This window comes from Macrotis lagotis, chromosome 2 (genome assembly GCF_037893015.1).
Source record: "Macrotis lagotis isolate mMagLag1 chromosome 2, bilby.v1.9.chrom.fasta, whole genome shotgun sequence".
NCBI lineage: Eukaryota > Metazoa > Chordata > Mammalia > Peramelemorphia > Peramelidae > Macrotis > Macrotis lagotis.
The window spans coordinates 170,031,198-170,053,255 of record NC_133659.1 but is presented as its reverse complement, the minus strand read 5'-3'; the positions used below and the strand labels follow the sequence as shown (position 1 = coordinate 170,053,255).

General features: G+C 35.3%; 1 protein-coding gene and 1 pseudogene across 10 annotated transcripts in view; both read right to left on the bottom strand.

The window, feature by feature from the left end:
• The window catches only part of BCAS3 (BCAS3 microtubule associated cell migration factor), an 851,656-nt gene that overhangs the window by 526,972 nt on the left and 302,626 nt on the right, over positions 1-22,058 (bottom strand). The gene's annotated exons all lie outside the window — the stretch shown is intronic.
• LOC141513580 (ribonuclease H1 pseudogene) lies at positions 14,052-21,083 on the bottom strand (annotated as a pseudogene).

Below are 22,058 nucleotides of genomic sequence, written 5' to 3'. Positions count from 1 at the left end.
TTTCTAATTCTTTACCATCACAAACAGAGCTGCTATGAATATTTTTGTACAAGTGATGCCCAAACTGGTTTTTACATTATTATTTTATTCAGTATTTTCTGAATCTCATTCTGAATCTCTGGATCAATTTTCATGATTTTCCTACATTGTTCTTATTTCTCTTTCCAATTTTTCTTCTCCCTCATTTACTTGATATTCAAAATCATTTTTTTTAGTTGTTCCATAACCTGAGACCAATTCCAATTTTTCTTGGAGGATTTTATGCTCAATGGATGTGTTAGAAAACAATTCCCTGTGGTATAGGAATCATATAGTGGGCATAGATAAATGGGGAAATTCTAGGAAAATTCAAAGTAAAAACTTTAGGAAATTGCTATGAACAAAATCAAGGGTCACAGAATGGGGGGGGGGGGATGAAGACTTAAGCTTACATAATGGCAGTAAAAATAAGCACAAGAAGGGAAAGATGTAAGAGGAATTGTGACTTAAGATAATAGCCCCTTCATGCATTTTGTGTTTCATGGAGCCTGCTCCTGGAGTTTGGAAAAGGAAAATAAGCACAGGCTCATACATTTGAAGGAACATTTATTATCTTCATAATTTGCCCAATATCTCAATTTCAGGTGGGTCAAATTAGCAAATCGAAGACAATATTGCTAAAAGGCACAAGCAAATGTTAACTTAAGGTAGATGGAGGAAAAATTGGGAGGAAAAATGAGAGCCATGCAGATAAATCATAAAATTCAAATCAAAAGCATGATGAAAGATATGCAAAAAAATACTGAAGAAAATATGTTAAAAATCAGTTTAGGCCTAAGGGAAAATGCAACCTGAAAGGCAAAAGAAGACAGTGCCTTAAAATAACAGCACTGGCCAGCTAGAAAAGGAGGTAAAAAAGCTCTCTGAAAAAAATAACTCCTTCAAATGAAGAATGGAACTAAAGGAAGCTGGTGACTTTGTAAGAAATCAGGAAGAAATAAAACTCTTCCAAAAAAAAGTCAGAAATTAGAAGAAAATATGAAATATCTCAGTGGAAAAACAACCAACCTCAAAAAAAAATCCAAAAGGAAAAATTTAAAAATTATTGGGCTATCTGAAAGCCACGACCAGGAGAAGAGCCCAGACTTCATTATTCAAGAAATAATACAGAAAAATTGCCCTGAAATTCTAGAAGCTGAGAAGAGAATTCACCAATCACCTCCTGAAAGAGATCCCAAAAGAAAAACTTCCAGGAATATTATAGTCAAGTTCCAAAACTCCCAAATCAAAGAGAAGAAAATTCTAAAACCTACCAGAAATGAACAGTTCAACTACCAAGGCTCCATAGTCAGGATTACATTGGATCTGGAAGCATCTACATTAAGAATTCATAGGAATTGGAATATGATATTCCAGAAGGCAAAAGATCTTGGTTTACAACCAAGAATCAACTACCCAGCAAAACTGAACATCCTCTTTCAGGGGAAAAGATGGATTTTCAATTAAACAGGGGACTTTCAAACTTTCCTACTGAAACAACCAGAGATGAACAGAAAGTTTAATCTCCAAGTACAGGACTCTGGTGAACCATAAAGGGAGTGGAAGAGAAGGACTAACCAATAGGAACTTAATGATGTTGAACTGTTTGTATTCCTGCATGGGAAGAAGATATTGATAACTCATATGAACTTTCTCGTTTATAAGAGCTGTTAGAAGGAGCATATATAGACAGGACATAGGAAGGAGTGGAATATAATGGCATGATGTGGTAAAGGGATGTAGTTAATGGACGATGGGGGAAAGTACTAGGAGGAAGGAAAAGGAGATGGAAGAAGCTGAAAGATCTCTTATAAGAGTCAAGAAAAAGCTTTTTCAATGGAGTGGAGGGGGGGAAGGCAAGGGGGAATGAGTGAGCCTTCATTCTCATCTGAAATGGCTCAGGATGGAAATCGCATACACACTTAATAGAGTGAGGAAATATGTCTTGCCCTGGAGAAGGATGGGAGGAAAGGGATCGGATGAGGAGGAATGGGGGGAGGGAAGGGGGGAACAGGTGATAGAACAAAGGGAAGATTCAGGGAGAGGAAACTCAGATTCAATAGACTTTTGGACAGGGCCAGGATGAAAGCAGACAGAGAATAGAATAAATGAGAGTGGGGAGAAATAGAGTGGAGGTACCAGCTAGTAATAGCAACTGAGAGAAAAATATTGAAGCAACTTCTCTGGTGGACTTGTGATAAAGAAAGCAACTCACCCCAGAGACAGAGCCATTGAAATCTGAACACAGACTAAAATACAATGTCTGTCTGTCTGTCTGTCTCTCTCTCTCTCTCTCTCTTCTTGAGGTTTCTCAACTTCGGGGGGGGGGGGTAGGGGGTTTATGTTTACTCTTATGTTTACTGTTATAACACATTCAATTTACATCAGTGTATGGCATGGAAACAATGTAGAGACTATCAGAAAGCCTTCTGTGGGGGGGGGGGGGAGAGATTGAAAAATTCAGAGCCTTGCAAAAAATGATGGATATATATTACTATTGTATATAATTCTAAAACAAATAAAATGCTTAAAAAAGATAGTATTGTTAAATGTGAACCTACTATACAGATTAGCTAAGATGACAATTTAGAAAATAATCAATGTTGGAGAGGTTTTGGGAAAATTGGAATATTAATGCACACAATACCACTACTAGGTCTATACCCAAAAGAAGTCATAAAGAAATGGAAAAAGGATCACATGTTCAAAAACAGTTATAGCAGCTCTCTTTATAGTGGCAAAAAATTTCGATGAAGAAGTTATGGTATATGAATGTTATGGAGTACTATTTTTCCTGTAAAAAATCATGAGTTGTCAGACTTTAGAAGCATGTAAAGATGAGCATGAAATGATATTCAATGAAATCAGCAGAACCAAGAGAACATTATACACACTAACAACAACAATGTGAGATGCAGCTCCTCTCAGCAATTCAGAGATCAAGGAAAATTCTGAAAAACCATCTATAGACAATGCTATCCACATTCAGAGAAAGAACAATGCAATATGAAGCAAAGCATACTATATTCATTTTTTAAAATTTTTTTTATGTTTTCCTTTTTCCTTATTTCTAGTTCCTCATTCACATGACTAATATGGAAATATGCTAAACACAATTTTAAATGTAGATTGTTTATTACCATGGAAAGGAGGGGAAGGAAGGACAGTAGTAGAAAAATATGGAACTCACAACTGGGCAAATGGATGAATACTGAAAAACTACCTTTACAGGTAATTTAGAAAAACAAAATAAAATTTCAATTAAAAAATAAAAATAAAACATTAATGACCTCAAAAAAAAAAGTCAACAGATCAATGTTCTATTAGTATATTTCACTCACATGTCACTACATTTACTGGGCCAGAGCATTCAATTTGGACAACTATGTGTTTTTCCTCATATATCTAAAAAAAACAAGTGTCTGATGAATTCATGAAAGATTTCTATCCTACTTTATATTTCAGGAGTTAAATAATAAGTTACATAAAATTCATTTTGAACTCTCATACAATACTTCAATTTGCCAAAAGGTTGTCATGTTCCACTTCCCGAACTTTTCCAATTGATGTGCTATATCCCTTGTTGTTTCTCCCATGATATTTCTAAAAGAAATTCAAACCATTTGAAGGCTCAAGAACTGCTTCAAGACAATCCATTCTCCAATAAGAACATCAGCTGAGTAGCATGAAATTGACAAAGTCAAAAATTTTATCACATTATCCAATTTTTTCCAGTAATAATAAAAAGCTAAGCTCAGCTTTTATACACAGAAAAGAATCAGAGGGTAAAGTTTCATGGAAATGATTCCTGAAAATCTAAATGGAATGCCTGGAATCCATAATCTTAATATTACATTCCAATTCCCATCTACTTTGAATCTAATAATGGACACAATGGAACAAGAATCACCCTAATCCTTTTTCCATGATAATTTCTGAAATATAAAGGATGTCTCAATTGGCCAGAGTGTACAAAATAGAGTTTATCTGAAAGAATTCCTCATTTAAACTCATAAACCCCAAATTTGCCCTAATATATGTTTGATCCATTTGGTACACCTTATTACATAAATGTTCATTAAAATACTAATCTTGTTTTCCTTGGCAACTAGAAATAACTTATTGCTCCCAATTTCTCTCATTAGCATTTCTGTTGGTTAAAGTTAATATTTTACTAAGTGTTTTACAGATCTAGTAGTTTTCCATTCAAAAGGTAAAGTCAATTAATTACATAAGTACCCAATAATATTCAAGTAATCAAAAATGTATATACTACCAAATTCAATACAACAGGAATCCAATTACATGCTTTTTCACCCGCGGGGAAAAAAAAGATGGTATTTAAATTTTGGAACACCACCATCTCCAAAAAATTATACTTTTTTAATTTTAAGAAATGAGAATATATATATAAGGCATTATAGTGACTCAAAAAAGGAGATAGATTAGTCACAGGACAAAAGTTTAGGATGATAGGTGGATAACTTGAGGGTTGCACACGCAAGCATGGACACACATGCATATGTGTATAAAAAAATTCTGAAAGTTATAAAAGGAGGATATCCCCAAAAGGAAGGCATCAAATCCCTTGGATTGATGTAAAATATACTCTAAAAACTACTACAATACAAAATAAAATTATAAATTAACTAAATTTCACTGGATGTTCATTTTCTCTTTTAAAGTAAAGCTTTATTTTATTACATCATAATAGTTATACATGAAGATTAGCTCCCCCCCCCCCCATTTTCTCCTCTCACTGAGTCATCCCAAATGACAAATAGTATTTTTTAGGAAGTAAAAAGAAATCTGCACAACTGATTTCTATGTTGAACAAAAGCAACATGTAATGTCTGCAGATCTACTTTTATGAAAGGATGGGGGAAAAGAGTATTGTTTCCATATTACTTCACTCAAAACCTGCTTAATCTTTATAATTTGGGGGTGTTTTCAATGTATAATTGATTTTTTCTATTACACTGCTGTAGTTACTAGGGATAATGTTTTCTTCACTCTGATTACTTTGCTATTGTAAATTTTTATAATTTTCCATTCAGTTCATCCATCACTTTTCCTTTAATGTATAAACTGAGTATTATTAATTAACTTTTTCTTTCTCAGGGACTAATAAATGGGGAAATAAGACAAAATGGGCAGGATAAAAGAGGCAGATTATGGTGAGGAAATAGTAAGAAACTTCCAATTTGGAGAAATTTCTCCTGGAAAACCAATGTAGAATCCCTTCATCTTGGCTTTTTGAGGATTCAATATAATCTGAAAAGATTTTAAACCTCTGTTTATGGATTATTCAAAACTGAGAGAAACTAATGAACAAGGAATGCAAGTGAATGTTGGCTAAGGAAAGAATACTTAATAAATATTATGTGATGATGTTTCTAAAAGCTAAGCACACTTCCTACTGTGGTGACTAATTCAGGAAATAGTCCTTAGAAATTAATACTAAACTCTATTATTTGTAGCACTTATAAAACAATGCTTATCTAAGAAATCTCAAAGAATTTAAAACATCCCTTAAAGATGATCTAATCCAACATTTCCTGCCATGTTCATCTGTTTTCTAAGACTAACAACAGATATAAAGTCATAGTTCTTACCTCATAAGTACCATTTGGGGAAATAATGTTAAAATATACCAAGTAAATTACAACACGAAAATGTTATCCAAATCATTAATATTTTAAATAAGGGATAATCTGAAATTTGGGAAAGACAATAAAAAAAAGAAACTGTTAACGAGAAGATGTTGTTTAGTTGTTTCAGTCTTGTCCAATTCTTTATGACCCTATTTGGGAATGTTTTGGGAAAGTGGAGTGGTTTGCCATTTCTTTCACTAGCTCATTTTATAGATGAAGAAAATGAGGTAAACAGGGTTATGTGACATGCCCAGAATTATACACCTATTAAGTGTCTGAGGCCAGATTTCTACTCAGAAAGATGAGTCTTCCTGACCCCAGGACTGGCTCTCTATCCATTACATGACTCAGTGGTCCTTGAGAAGATAGGCATACTAGTTTAATTACTGGTAATCTAACAGTTAAATATGTGAAATATGTGATATGTGTAACACATATTAGGTGCATAATCGATGCTTACAAAATTATCTAAATTGATTCTTTCCATTTTGAGCTGGGAGAACAGTATCAAAAATTTAGAGCTGGATGAAGTCATAGAGGTCTTCTGGTTCAATCTTCTTTTATATAGAATAAAGTTAGATATGACACATGGCTAAAGCCAAACCAGAAAGAGGAGGCAGAAATTCAGGACTTTTTCTATTATAGCCCAATGTGAAGACAGAAATTTTTAGGCAACAAAGGTCTATTTATTTAACCTATTTCAGAAGGTCTGCACGATTTCAACCACCTCTAGTGTAAACCTGGGCACGTGATGTTTCTGCAGTGATTGATTAACCAGCCAGAATCTAAGTAGTTCATAATTTAGGATTATGGATGAAAGGAGCTGACACATTTAAGGATAGGGGAAGAGTTCTTGACCAAACAAGAGATAGAGAGGTTCACAGGAGGTAAAATGGGCAATTTCTGTCAAGTGAAATTAAAAAAGGTTTTGTGCAAATAAAATCAATGCAGGTGGAATTAGAAGGGATCCAGAAAATTAGGGGAAAAGTCTTTCCTATTGATTTCTTTGATATAGGTTTCATTTCTGAGATGAACAGGGAATTGAATCAAAGTTATAAGAGGCATTCCTCAACTAATAAATGGTAAAGGAACAGGAAGAGACAGTCATCAAGGGGTAAAATCCAAGCTATCAACAGTCTTATGTCCGACCTCAGACACTTGATAATTACCTAGCTGTGTGGCCTTGGGCAAGCCACTTAACTCCATTGCCTTGAAAAATCTAAAAAAAAAAAGTCTTATGAAAAATGGCTTGAAATCATCAATAATAAGAAATAGAAATTCATATGTATTCACTGTTGGTTGAACTGTGAACTGGTCAAGGATTCTAGGTAGAAGTCTGGGAGTACTATGCACACATATTCTTCAATCCAGTAACTGTTACTAGGCCCCTACTGTGAAAGAAATCAAAGAAAGAGAAAAAGGACTCATTTGAACAAAAATGTTATAGTTATTTTGTTACAGTTCTTTGTTATAGTATCAAAGAATTGGAGATAGCATGTCCATCAACTAGAGAATGTCTGAAGCCCTTATTGTTTATGAATACTAAGGAATATTATTATGCTGTAAGGAATGTTGAAGAGGATGATTTAAGAGAAACAAGAGAATACAAATATGAATTGATACAAAGTAAAGTGAGCAGAATCAGGAGAACAATCTGTTCTCTATAACAAAGCTATTGCAAAGATAGAACTCTATGACAACTAGCAATTCCAGAAGAACCATGTTGAAACATGCTATCCATCTCCAGATACAAAGTGATAAGCTTAGAATTCATATATTTATATGCAGTGATTTTTTACCTTTCTTATTTTCTCAATTGGTGTATAAAGTAAGAGGAAAAGAAATTCAAAACTTAAAATGAAATTGAACTTTTAAAAATAGATATACTCAATTGTAGAACAGAATGGAATGGCACAAGGATGAGGCTTTGAATATTTTTTAATTCTAAAACATCACATTTCAACAGAATTATTTAAGCCTGGGAATGATTGTTAGCACTCTTTGGGTTCAAGAAGTGGCCATTTATGTTGATAATTACATATTTATAGAAGAACCCCAATTTAACAGGACTAAAAGTTACATCTTTTACAAAAGTACAAACCTCTTCTGGTTTATGATCAGAACATGGTGCTTTTCTTTCTTCCCTTATATTTAACAATTTGAAGTAACATCAATTACAACATTTTTGTCAGTAAGGACAAGTAACATTCTGGCAGCCTAAAAGATAAAGCCAGTACTGACCATCAGTTCACCTGTGTTATCAGCAAGCTTATTTGTTCTACACCGAGCTAATATTGTTTTCAGGCCTTTTCCCTTTCCTTTGTGTTTATATTTGAAGATCAAAGGAAAAATATAAGTATGCAATAGCTTAACTTTCATCATGGGGCAAAGAGAACTGTTGGTCTTGGAACATCCTGTCGCTTGCTTGAACTCTAAAGTTGACTGGATTAAAAACCATTTTAAATAAGCCAAAACTCTTTGAAGGTCAGCTTTGAAGCACTTCACTAGAGCTCCCTCCAGATCTTGAGACTTAAAACAGTCAGACAAGATCCAGAAGTTTCCATCTCTCTCACACTTCCCAGGAAGAGTGTCCCTTTATGTTCCCAATCACCTTTCTTGTAGTCTGATATAAGAACTAGAAAATTTCACAAACAACAGTACAATGAACTTGTCATTTATTTACAAATAGTCAAGGGGAGAGGGGGAAAACAAGATCTAAAAGAACAGAACAGGGGTGGCTAGGTGGTGCAGTGGATAGAGCACTGGCCCCGGAGTCAGGAGTACCTGAGTTCAAATCCCACCCTCAGACTTAATAATTACCTAGCTGTGTGGCCTTGGGCAAGTCACTTAACCCCATTGCCTTGCAAAAAAAAAAAAGAACAGAATAGAGTAAGAGAAAAATAATGCATTTCAAAAGAGAAGAGACTTACCAAACATTTGGCAAGCAAGAGAATCAAACGAGGGTGACAGTTCAGTTTTTACCTCATCCTACTCCATACACTATTCCTCCGAGTACAAGAAAAATTCCTAAATTAATCTTCAATAGCTAGAGTCTGGTTATCAAATCTATAGTAAATCATTAATAATATGAATAATCATTGAATATAATACAATAACATGACACTACCCTTGCCAAATTCCTAAATTAGGCAATCAAAAGGGCCACCTTTTGGCTTGTTCAAGACAACTTGACCACTTCTGCTACCCCCTGGAAAGTAATTATTTCCCTATTCACACAATGCTACTACTGCATGAACTGCCCTCTGCCCTCTGGAATATGGTTTTGTTAACATCTTCTGAGTTTGTGCTTTGATTTTCTGTCATGATAGTAACTTTCTAAAAAGTCAGATTTCTTTTTTTGTGGTTTGCTTATATTTTCAACCAATTCCTTGATTTTTATATTTATGTTAAAGTTCAACACTGTTCCTGTGATGGAGGTACACTGTTCCAAGCTTCAACTTTTTGTGTTGCTATTTTCAGAACTAGTTCCAATGTTGGTAAGTTGTCATTTATTCAAAGGCAGTATGATCTAAAGAAAAATGCTTGCAGCTCTCTGCACCAGTGTTCTGGTCTATGAATAACCATAATCACTCTTCTCTACCCTGGAACTGTGAGCAGGAACCATGTAGACCTGATACAACAAGCTCTAGCATGCTACTCCTTCTTCTCCACCTCCTCACCCTGGGACCGTGACGCAGAAACACATATGGGCAATACATTAAAACCCTGCACTGAGGGCAACAGAGGGTTTCCTTCTAATCAATACACTTAATCATCTAAGGTAAGAGAGCTCCAGAAGCTGCCAAGACTGTCAATGCAATCTCCTCCAAAGTCTGCTGTTGGCTTGCTGGGGTATTGCCTGTGCTGGTGTGACCTGTACAGGACTGTACTCCACTCTCAGTCTGAGGAGACAGGCCTTTCCTGAAAACTTTTAAGTCATGTTGGGTCAGAAAATTGTTTCACCCTGTCTTTTGTTAGTATTGTCACTCCATATTTCATTTTTTTTTTTGCCAGGCAAATGGGGTTAAGTGGCTTGCCCAAGGCCACACAGCTAGGTAATTAGTGTCTGAGGCCAGATTTGAACCCAGGTACTCCTGACTCCAAGGCTGGTGCTTTATCCACTACACTACCTAGCCGCCCCCCATATTTCATTTTGAGGAGTTATTATTTTACGTTTGTTTGGAGAGGAATTCAGGAGAAATTTAGGCAGGCAAGACCTTGCCTGCATTCTACCATCTTGGTTCTTCCCCTTTATCCTTTATTTATTTAAGAAATATTTTATAATGGTATCTATACAAGTATTGAAATTTTCTGGTTGACACTACTGTTATATTAGAAATGAAGAGGGGTGGAAATTCAGGGAAACCTGGAAGGATTTGCATGAACTAATGCTGAGTAGTAGATTAGCAGAATCAGAAGAACATTGGATACCCTAACAGCAACTTGGGGGTGATGATCAACCTTAATGGACGTGCTCATTCCATCAGTGTAACAATCAGGTGCAATTTGGGGGTATCTGCAATGTAGAATATCATCGTATCCAGATAAAGAATTGTGGAATTTGAAAAGGATCAAAAACTATTACCTTTAATTAAAAAAAAATGTTATCTTATTTCGTAATTTTGCTATCTCTTATACTTTATTTTTCCTCCGTAAGGATATGATTTCTCTCTCATCACATTCAAGTTAGATCAATGTATACCATGGAAACAATGTAAAGACTAACAGACTGCCTTCTGTTTGGGGTGGGGGGGGGGGAGGAAGCAAGATTAGGGGACAATTTATAAAATTTAAAATAAAAAAGCCCTTTCTTTTATTAAAAAAAAAAAAAGAATTTTGGGTGGTTTTATTCCCAAATATATTATACATTTTAAAGGTATTCTGTATGGAACTTTCAGGTTCTCCCTGCTCCCCAATTCTATTATAGATATACATGAAAATATTGAAGACTTGGTGGATTGTGCTTTTTAACCAGAAATTTTAATGAGAAAATTCATTTGGAAGGACAAATAATCTACCACACCAAGAGAAATAATGTTTTAAAAACAAAGTTATAAATGAATAAACATCAAAACTAATTGGTACTGGTTGAAAAATTGACAAATGAATGGAACAGATTGAGATGAAAGAATCAGAAATAACTGAATACACTGATGAAAAAACATAAGAAATTAACCTATGATAGAACTCCCTATTTGCTAAGAAATCATGGTAAAATTGAAATCTGGTAGAACTTAGATCTAGACCAATATAATACAACTGAGAATGGTTATTGGACCTACATATTAAAGATCATGGCATCAAACAATTAAAAGAAGCAGATAATGTAGCTTTCACTACTATGGGGTTATAAACAAAAGCTGACAATTACAAAAAAAATGATAATTTTTATTAGATGAAATAAAAAATTTTATATCTGTGATATCTATATCTATATCTATATCTATTTATATATATAAAAGGGTGGGTGTTCCTGAAAGTGTCAATCAGAGAGATTGAGATGGGGGATTATGCTAATAAGGATCTGAGAGGATATCTCTGATCTCTCAAGTTTTACCTACACCCATATTATCCCAACCTTGGCAATCTGACAAAAAAGGAGCATTCATTTTTCCCCCAGACCTGTCCAAGTAAAACACAAAGGGCCAGAATTCATTAATTCATTTCAATTAAAGTTCCCTTATCTTTTGAATAGCTCTGAGTTTTTCCCCTTGCATTCTCAGCCCCATACTTCAAAGACTGCCTGAATAAACCTACAGGGTCTGATTTCTGAATAAGAACGGAGAAAAGTGGACAAACTTTGGACCTAATTCGTTAATTGGTTATTAAAACAAGAGAGAAGAAACAATTATTCCTCTTAGTTAACAACTACATTGTAGTTCAGACAGTAATAGAACCTACCTGTGAAACGAATATATCTAAAAAAATATGGATCAATAACAGAAATCTGTAAGATTAGAAGCTACTCTTTAATAAGTAATAAGACAAATGCTAACCAAAGCAACTATGATGTTTCATCTCCCACTCAAAAAAATTTGGAAAAGATTGAGAAAAGATGGAAATAACAAATGTTAAGGGGATGTGCAAGAAGACAGGAAATAAACTGACAGTAAGTACTTGAACCACTCTAGAAATAATATGAAATTATATGAAGCAGGATAATAGAAAAACTACCATCCAAACAAAGATAACTGAATGATAAAAAATTATAATGACCAAGGTTGAACTCCAAGAAGAAATAAAAGAACTTTTCTTCCCTTCTCCTATTTAAAAAGGGTGGAGAATAAGAATGTAAACTATTTTATGTCAGAATTTTTAATATGTCAATAACTTTCTTTGATTTGATTATTTTTCCTCTTTTTTTCATAATGGACAGCTCTCTAGGAGGGGAAGAAGGGAGAGATATATTGGAAAACGTAGTTAGTGTAAAAACAAAAGGGACCAATAATATCAGTTTGCTGTTGTGTCTAACTCTACATGAGGTCATTTGGGTTCTGCTAAGTAAAGATTCTGAAGTGCTTTTACTATTTTCCAATTTACAGATGAAGTGATTTGCCCAAGGTCCCACAGTTAATAAGTTTCTAAGTACAATTTTAATTCAGGAACATGAGTCTTCTTGACTCTAGTCTAGCACTGTATACTGTGCCACCTAGCTACTTCAAGGACCAGTTACTGCTCCATAATTAAAAGAGTGAATTTTCTCAAAGGGATTTAACTTAGAAATGAGGAGAAGCGAAGGTAAACTTGAGGACCATCGTCTCATTTAAAAGATAAAGAAAATTAGACCCAAGGTAAAAAACTTACACTTACAGTAAGTCCAGGCTAAAAGCAATAACGAGTGGCAGGGGCAAGCCTGGTATACACACACAAGGCTTTGATTCCTAATCCAAGTGGTCATTCCATTTGGAATATTTACTCAGCCTGGTAGTATATCTCATCATATGAAAAGAATAAGTAGCTTTACCAAACTTAATGAACAAAATTCAACCTAAAATTCGCAAGTGCAATGGCACATACCACATTCTATGCATCACCCAGAAACCAAATGAATCGCAAGTGTTACAAAAATCTTTGTTTCCCCAGTATCTAGTAAAACATTTATGTTAACCTAATTGTTTGAAGATGTTAGACCTACTGTTTGAGAGAAATGGGAACAGAACTACTTTTGCCTGCCATACTATCCTATCACATAAAACTATTTTAAAAGGAAATAAAAATAAAAATGCCTTAAATATTGTAAAATAAATAAGTATATGAGTAAAGTAAATATTCATGCCATATGAGAAACCCAAACTTATTATCATGCATAAACATTACCCAGAACACAGCAGAAACAGTAAATGATGTACAGGAAATGTAAAGAAATTCTGGGAGAACTGAGATCCTGGAGAACAGAGACTGTTTTGGTGCTGTTCTTTGTCTCTCTCTCTCTGCTGTTTAGCATAGTGCCTGGCACATAGTAGGTACTAAATAAATGCTCGTTTACAAGGGTCTACAGAATCTGGGGAAAAATCTGAAGAACAGCAGTGGATAGCACAACTCCTATGATAAACATCTGTGAAAAGAGATCTTGGATTTAACTACTGGGGTTTTAAGTGAAATAAACCATTTCTGTTTAACAGTCCCAATACAGTTCTCTAAATAACTTTTTAAAAAATTCCTCAAATAAAACTTGAAGGAGAATAATCAGTGATTCATTTTGCTGTCCCAGGACAACTTAGGAAGATAGAAAGGGCCAATGTAGCAGAAACAGGACCAGCTGAGGGGTCTGGAGGGGCAATAGCAACAGTAGCAGTGACACCTGGAGTACTCAAGTTTAAGAAAGCAAGAGGATTAAACAATGGTTCAGAGAAATAATACATGGAACCCTGTACATAGGGTGCATCACTATTTTGGAGATCATTTGCCCATCACCAAATTCCTGATTGCAGTTAAAGTGTATATAGGGCTAGTTATGGTAAGCAGTGTCAAGGAAACTGTGCAGGTACCAGCAAAATGGATATAACTCTGCCCAGATCACACCATGTTGGAAACACAAATCTAGTCACAGAAACTTAGGCAAGTCAACCTCTTTGAACTCCCAACTCCAGAGGTGAGTACACTCTAACTGAAACATAAAGAACAAAAATCAAGAAATAGGTTGGAAAAATAAGCAAACAAGAAAAAAAGAAAAATTTGACCACAAAAAACTACCATGATTACAGAGAAGAACAAAACACAAAATCAAAAAAATAAAATGATTTGGAAATACTTATAAACAAACCCTCAAGGGAAAAAAAAATGCAAATTGGACATAAAAATTCCTACAAGAGCTGAAAAAAGGGATTTTTTTATTAAAAGAAGAAAAACTTAAGTAATAGAATATAAATTAGGGGGGAAAAGAACAACACAAGTTATAAAATAAATTAAACAACAACAAAAAATAAATGCAATACCAATTCCTATTAAAAAACAAAAGAGAATAAGAATAAATGGAGTTTCCCTCAAAGTAATAAGAAGTATCTATGTAAAACCATCAACAATCATTATATGTAATGGGTATAAACTAGCATCATATCCAATAAGATAAGGAAGCCCCATTATCACCACTACTATTCAAAATAGTTTTTAAAATGTCAGCTTTAGCAATAAAAGAAAAAGAAATTGAAGAAATTAGAATTGGCAAAGAGGACGAAGAACTTTCATCTTTGCAGACGATATGAGGGAATTCACCAATTACCTCCCAGAAGAGATCCCAAAGGAAAAACACATAGGAATATTATAGTCAAATTCTCAAACTTCCAATTTAAAGAGAAAAATACTAAAAGCTGCCAGAAACAAACAAATCAACTACCATGGTCTCTAATCAGGATTACATGGGATTTGGCAGCACCTAAATTAAGGGCTCGTAGGGCTTGGAATATGATATTCTGAAAGCAAAATAGCTTGGATTACAACCAAGAATCAACTACCCAACAAAACAGAACATGTTCTTTCAGGGGAAAAGATGGACTTTGAACGAAACAGGGGACTTTCAAACTTTCCTACTGAAACAACCAGAGCTGAACAGAAAGTCTGATTTCCAAGTACAGGACTCAAGTGAAACACAGAAGGGATGAACAAGAAGGACTAATTATGAGGAACTTAATGATATTGAATTGTTTGTATACCTGCATGGGAAGAAAATACTGATAATTCATATGAACCATCTCATTTAGAAGAGCAGTTAAAAGGAGCACATATAGACAAGACACAGAAGGAAGCTGTATAATATAATAAAAAGGTGGAGTCAATGGTGATAAAGGAAAGTACTGGGAGGAAGGGAAAAGAGAGGTAGAAGAGGCTTAGATACTTCACATAAAAGAGTCAAGAAAACACTTTTGCAATGGAGTGGAAAAGGAGAAGGTAAGGGAGAATGGGTGAGACTTCATTCTCATCAGAAATGGCTCAGAAAGTAAATAACATACACACTTAATACGTAATAGGGTACAGAAATCTATCTTATCCTAGAGAAAAATGAGAGGAATGGGATGGGGTAAGGAGGGCGGGAATAGGTGATTAAAGAAAGAGAAGATTGTGGGAGAGGGTACTGAGATACATCACACTTCAGAACAAGGACAGGGTAAAAGAAGAGAAAGAATATAATAAATGAGAGTGAGGAAGAATAGACTGGAAGGAAATACAGCTAGTAATAGCAACTGTGGGAAAAATATTGAAATAACTTCTCTGGTGGACTTATGATAAAGAAGGCAACTCATCCCAGGGACAAAGCCATTGAAATCTGAACACAGACTGAAGTACACTTTTTACTCTCTCACTATTTTTGAGATTTCTTTATCTCGTGTGTGTGTGGGGGGGGTATAGTTATTCTCACAACAAGATTATTGTAATAAAATGGAAAAAAAAACAAAAAAGAATATAAAGAAAATTGATAAGAAAAAATGGAAAAGAAGTGACCAAACTAGATCTAAAACTGCATAAAGTGAGGGTCATCAAAACTGTCTAGTACTGATTCAGAGAGTAATAAACCAGTGAATTAAACCATAGTAAATAACTGTAGTGATCTATACCTTGCCAAAGACATTAGTCTCTGGGATAAGAACTCACAATTCAACAAAACCTGCTGGGAAAGTTGTAAAGCAGTATGACAAAAACTAGACATAGACCCATATTTAGAACCCTTTACCAAAACAGTTTCAAATCGGGTGCAAGATTTAGACCTAAAGGATGATAACATAGACCAATAAAGAGAACAAGGAATACTCTGTCCAATCTATGGAAAGGGGAAGTTTATAATCAAATATTGGGGAGGGGACAGCTAGGTGGTGCAGTGGGGGAGTCTAGGTGGTGTGGTGGATAGAGCACTGGCCCTGGATTCAGGAGTACCTGAGTTCAAATCCAGTCTCAGACACTTAATAATTACCTAGCTGTGTGGCCTTGGACAAGCCACTTAACCCCATTTGCCTTTCAAAAACTAAAAAAAAAAAAAAAAAAAAAATAGAGGGCATTAAAAATTACATATTGTTTGATTTTTACTATATTGAATTAAAAAGGTTTTGTAGTAATAAAACTAATGTAGCCAAGTTAGTAGGAAAAAAGAAAGCTGGTAAACAATTTTCACAACTAGTGTTTCCAATAAAGAATTCATTTCTAAAATATATAGAACTAAATTAAAATTTTAAGACTACAATATTGTTCCCCAAAAGAGCAAGCAGTTTTCAGATGAAGAAATTAAAGCTATTTAAAGTTACATGAAAAAATGCCCCAAATTATTATTGATTAGAAAAATGAAAAATTAAAACAACTCTGAGGTCCCATCTAACATCTATCAGATTGGCTAAGACAGCAAAAAAGGGAAAATGATCAAGGTTAGAGAGCATGTGGGAAATTGGGACATTAATGCATTGGTTGGTGGAATTGTGAACTGATCTAGCCATTCTGGAGAGCAAGCTTGAGCTATGCCCAAACAGCAATAAAACTGAGGTAGCAAAGTGGATAAAGCAGTGATCTTGAAGTCAGGAGGAAAGAAATTAGAATCTGGCCTCACACTTGACTCTTACTAGCTGTGTGACCTTGGGCAAGTCACTTAACTCTGATTGCCTTACATGTAGGGCCCTCTCCAGTCATCCTGATTGGTATATGGTCACTGGATCAAGATAACTCTAGAGGAGAGTATCCCCTCACTCAATTCACATGCTTGTCCTGGCATCACCATCCTGATGTGATCTTTTTCAAAAAAGAACAAACAGTATTCTCAAAAGAAATCATTAAGGGGAAGCTAGGTGGCATAGTGGAGTGGATAGAGCACCAGCCCTGGAGTCAGGATGACCCAAATACAAATCTGGCTTCAGACACTTAATAATTACCTAGCTATGCAACCTTGGGCAAGTTGCTTAATCCCATTGCCTTGCAACCCCCATCCCCCCCAAAAAGAAATCATTAAAAAAAGGACAGGAAAAGTCTCATATATTCAAAAATATTTATAACAGTTCTTTTATTGGTGGCAAAGAATTGAAAATTGTGGTTGAACAAATAATGGCATATGAATGTTATAGGCTACTATTGTTCTATAAAAAACCATGAGTGCTGAGACTTTAGAGAAGCATGTAAAAGAATTATATGAACTGATGCTGAATGAGTTAGCAAAACCAAGAAAATATTATACACATTAACATCAACACTGTGAGATGAACAATTATGACAGAGACAATAATTCTCAGTAGTACTGAGAGGAAGGACAATCCTGAGAGACCTGTTATGGACAGGGTCATTCACAACAAGAGGAAAAAACACCACAGAATCTGAATGCATTCTATGTTCACTATTTTAAAGCTTAAGTTTTTCTTCCTTTCTCTTAGATTTTTTTCCTTTTCTAATTTATTTTTTCTAATTTTATTTCTAATTCCTCCTTTACAAAATGACCAATATGTAAATATGTTAAACACAAATATACACGTACAACTTTAACCAGACTGTTGGCCACCAATTGGAGGAACAAGGGAAGGGGGGGTGGTAGAAAAATATGGAACTCATAAATTCGAAACTGGATAAATGATGAAAAATTACATTGCATGTAATTTGATAAATTAAAAAAAAATTCAATTAAAAAAAGATTAAAAACTAATAAAGTTCTTGGTAAAAGAGACACAAAATCTCAAAGAAGAAACAACGCCTTACAATTTTAATTGTTTTTTAATCCACTCTGTTATGTTCTTCCTTTTATTTTTTTACATTTTTTAAAACTGCTTTATTAGGAATATCTGCTACTCATAATTGGAGATAAACTGTGTTTAAACCAAGTTTAAAGTGTCGATGTTTTATTTCACTCTTTAAGACAACAAAAGGATCTATTATGAATACTGTCATTTAAGGCCTTAATGGGTTACTATATTTAGGAAGTTTATTATATTTCTAACATCTATAATGCAGATTCCATATATTTCTTGATAGCTGGCGCAGCATTTTCACATGAACAAAGAGAGCTTTATTTGTGCAAATGTATTTCTTCAATTATACCATATGAATATATCTTCCACTAGATTCTACAATGCCTGAACAATGTCTTATAAATTGTCCTATGCTGCTGTAAGTAATTCTTTTGTCTGTGATCTGATAGGTCCTACCCAAGATAAAAAGGTTTTGCATTTAGTCATGAACTCTATGTGCAGAGAAGTCATCCCATAGACTAGTCAAGTTAAATTCAGGGAAGCTTAACATCAAGAGGCTGGAAACATACTGATAAATTTTTCTGTCAAAACAAAAGAGTAATCCTAACAAAGAATTCAAGGCAAGTAGAGCTTGCAATCTTTCTGAAGGGAGTGCTCATACTGATGAAATTATAGATCATTTCCAGTATCGTTTCCAATTTTATTCTAGTTGTAAAGTAACTATTAAAAAAAAGGAGGGGTAGTTAGATGGCACAGTGGACAGAGTACTGGCCCTGGAGTCAGGAGAACCTAATCTGAGTTCAAATCCAGCCTCTGATACCCAATAATTACCTAGCGGTGTGACCTTGGGCAAGTCACTTAACCCCACTGTCTTACAAGGACCAAAAAAAAAAGGAAAGAGACCTGGGAAGTTAATTTAGCTTTTAAAAATATTACTCCTAAGGCTACTTTCCTATATGGAAAGAGTAATTTTAATCTTCTAAAGGCCTGAGAATGGTGTTAATCAGAAGACAATTATCATCATTATTATTTTACCTAGCACTTACTGAGTTTCTAAAGTAACTGCTCAATATCAGAATTGAACTTCAATGCAAAAATTTTAGAACAACGTTGGGTAATAGTCAGTTAAATATACTTTATGCTTAATCTCACAAGATTCCCAAAGATAAATAGATATTTTGGGGTAAAGTGAAGGATAACTTAATATACTTAACCATATTTCAACAGAAACCTATCTTTCTGATGAAACAAGAATGTTACCAAATCCACTTTAAATTGTTCATGTCTTAGAGGCAAATTTTCAAACAAATAATGACTAAAAAGCACTTGGTTTGCTCTTTAATTAGATTTTTAAAATTATACTAAGTTGAATCTTGAAATTTTTTAGCTCCTTCTCTTGCTAATCTATCAGCTTCTTCATTGCCTGGAAACCCTGAATGACCAGGAACGTGCATCCATTCAATGTCTATGCCTTGAATAAGTTTATCAAGCTTAATGAAGTCTTCTTTGTTAATCACATCTTTTCCTGTGCTTGTTTTCCAGCCATTTTTCTTACAGTCTTTAACCCATTTCGTTAAACCATTTATAGTAAACATACTATCTGTGTAGAGAACCAGCTTACTGATGTTTTGATTCTTAGCTTGTTCAATTGCTTTACAGGCAGCATGTATTTCTGCTCTTTGTCTGTCTCCCAGGAAGTCTTTCACCTACATTTAAGGGATGGCCTAGTCCCCAATAAACACCAATGCCTGCTCTTCCTTTCCTCTTCACACTACTGGAGCAGCAGCCATCTGTGTAAACCACAGTTGCATCTCCCATATAAGAAAATTTATCTTTGCTAAGTAAAGGTTCGGAATCTTGTTTTGCAATTTTTTTTTGCGAGGCTCATCTTCATCTGATGATTCACAGGATCTCTTGTTTGGTTTCACTTTGGGGTCTTCTGTGTTGCATTTCTTTGTCTACTCTGTTGTAGGTTCAGGGCTTGAAGTATTTCGGACAAAGGCCCAAGCCTCATCCTCAGTAGCAAACTTCTTGAACCAAGCAGCAGGAAATCGGTTCACTTGTGCTTGGCATTCACTCCAGGTGGGGAACACGCCGGTCTTGCAACCCCTATTGACAGGGTAGAACATGGCGGTGCTCAGGCGGTGGGCACCGCCACAGCCGAGGATACCCGTTGCAACTCTGGGGAGCACTACCCAGAGCCTCAGCATGGACCACTCCGGGATATAGTGGGTGTGGGGAGGAGGCCCACATTTGGCAGGCCTGGGTAGCCAAGGACATGGATATGTTCTTCCTTTTAATTGGAGAGTTTATCCCACAGCCTCTGTGCAAGTACACTTCACTCAACTGTCCTGACTGATGATGGTCAAAAGCAAAATACTACGAAGGAGGGGAAATACAGAACAAGTAATAACTGTGAACATGAGTGGAATGAACTCTCCAATTCTAATTGTTACAGAGTGCATTAAAAGTCAGAACCCTATCATATGCTGTTTACAAAAAACACATTTCAAGCAAAAAGATACATGCAAGGTAAAGGTAAAAGGCTGGAGGAGAATATATTATGCTTCAGTAGAAGGGAAAAAAGCAGGAATGGCAATCCTGATCTTAGTCAAAGCCAAAGCAAAAATAGACCTCTATTAAAAAAGGATAACTACATCTATTTGAAAGTTACCATAGGAATAAAGTAACCTCAACAGTAAAAATATAATAATCAAGTGGTATAGCATCCAAATTCTTACAGGAGAAACTAATGGAATTACAAGGAGACATAGACAGCAAAGCTATACTGGTGTGATACTTCAACCTCCACCTGTCAGAATTCAATAGAACTAACGACAAAATAAACAAGGAAGTTAATAAGATGAACAGAATTTTAGAAACCTAGGGCAGCTAGGTGGTGCAGTATATAGAGCACTGGCCTTAGAATCAGGAGTACTTGAGTTCAAATCCAGCCTCAGACACTTAATAATTACCTAGCTATGTGACCTTGGGCAAGTCACTTAACCCCAATGCCTTGCAAAAACCAAAAATAAAAAACAAAAAAAGAATTTTAGAAAATTTAGATATGATAGACCTCTGGAAATAACTGAATGACAACAGAAAAGAATATTACTTCTTCTCTGTGGTACAAGGCAATGACACAAAAGCTGACCATGTATTAGGTCATAAAAAACTCACAATCAAATGCAGAAAGTCAAAAATATTAAATGCATCCTTTGTGGATCATGATGCAATAAAAATTACTTGTAATACAGGGCCATGGAAAGATAAACTAAAAATTAGTTAGAAACTAAATAACTTAACTTTAGAGAATGACTGTCCATCCTCTCCTCCTTTATTCACAACCCCACCCCTTCCCCCTGTTCCCCCCTCCTTCTTCCTCCAGATGTCTATACCTCATGGAGTATATTTGCTGTTTCCTCTCCTAGCCATCTCTGATGAGAGCAAAGGTTCCCTCATTCCCCCTTGCCTCCCCCCTTCCATATCATTGCAATAGCACATTGTAATAAAAAAAAAATCTTATTATGTGAAATATCTTGGACTATTCCCCCTCTCCTTTTTCTTTCTCCCATTCCATTTCCCTTTTTTCCTATTGACTCCATTTTTACACCATATTTTATCTTCGACTTCAGCTTTCTCCTGTGCTTCAACTATAAAAGCTCCCTCTACCTGCTCTATTAACTGAGATGGTTCATATGAATGTTATCAGTATCATTTTTCTATAATGCAAGTTCATACTCATTAAGTCCCTCATATTTCCCCTCTCTCCTCCAATCTCCATGCTTCACCTGAGTCCTGTATCTGAAGATCAAACCTTCTGTTCAGCTCTGGCCATTCCAACAGAAACATTTGAAATTCCCCTGGTTCATTGAAAGTCCATCCTTTTCCCTGGAAGAGGACATTCAGCCTTGCTGGGTAGTTCATTCTTGGTGCATTCTAAGCTCTTTTGCCTTGCGGTATATTGTATTCCAAGCCCTATGAGCTTCCAATGTAGCTGCTGCTAAGTCCTGTGTGATCCTGACTGCAGCTCCACAATATCTGAACTGTGTCCTTCAGGCTGCTTGTAATATTTTCTCTTTGACTTGGGAGTTCTGGAACTTGGCTATAATATTCCTGGGGGTTGGTTTTTTGGGATCTCTTTCTCGGGGGGATCGGTGGATTCTCTCCATTTCTAGGCAGAGGACAGAACTCTGCAGTCTCTCTTCACTCCCCTCCCTCAGCTCAATGGGCTCATGCC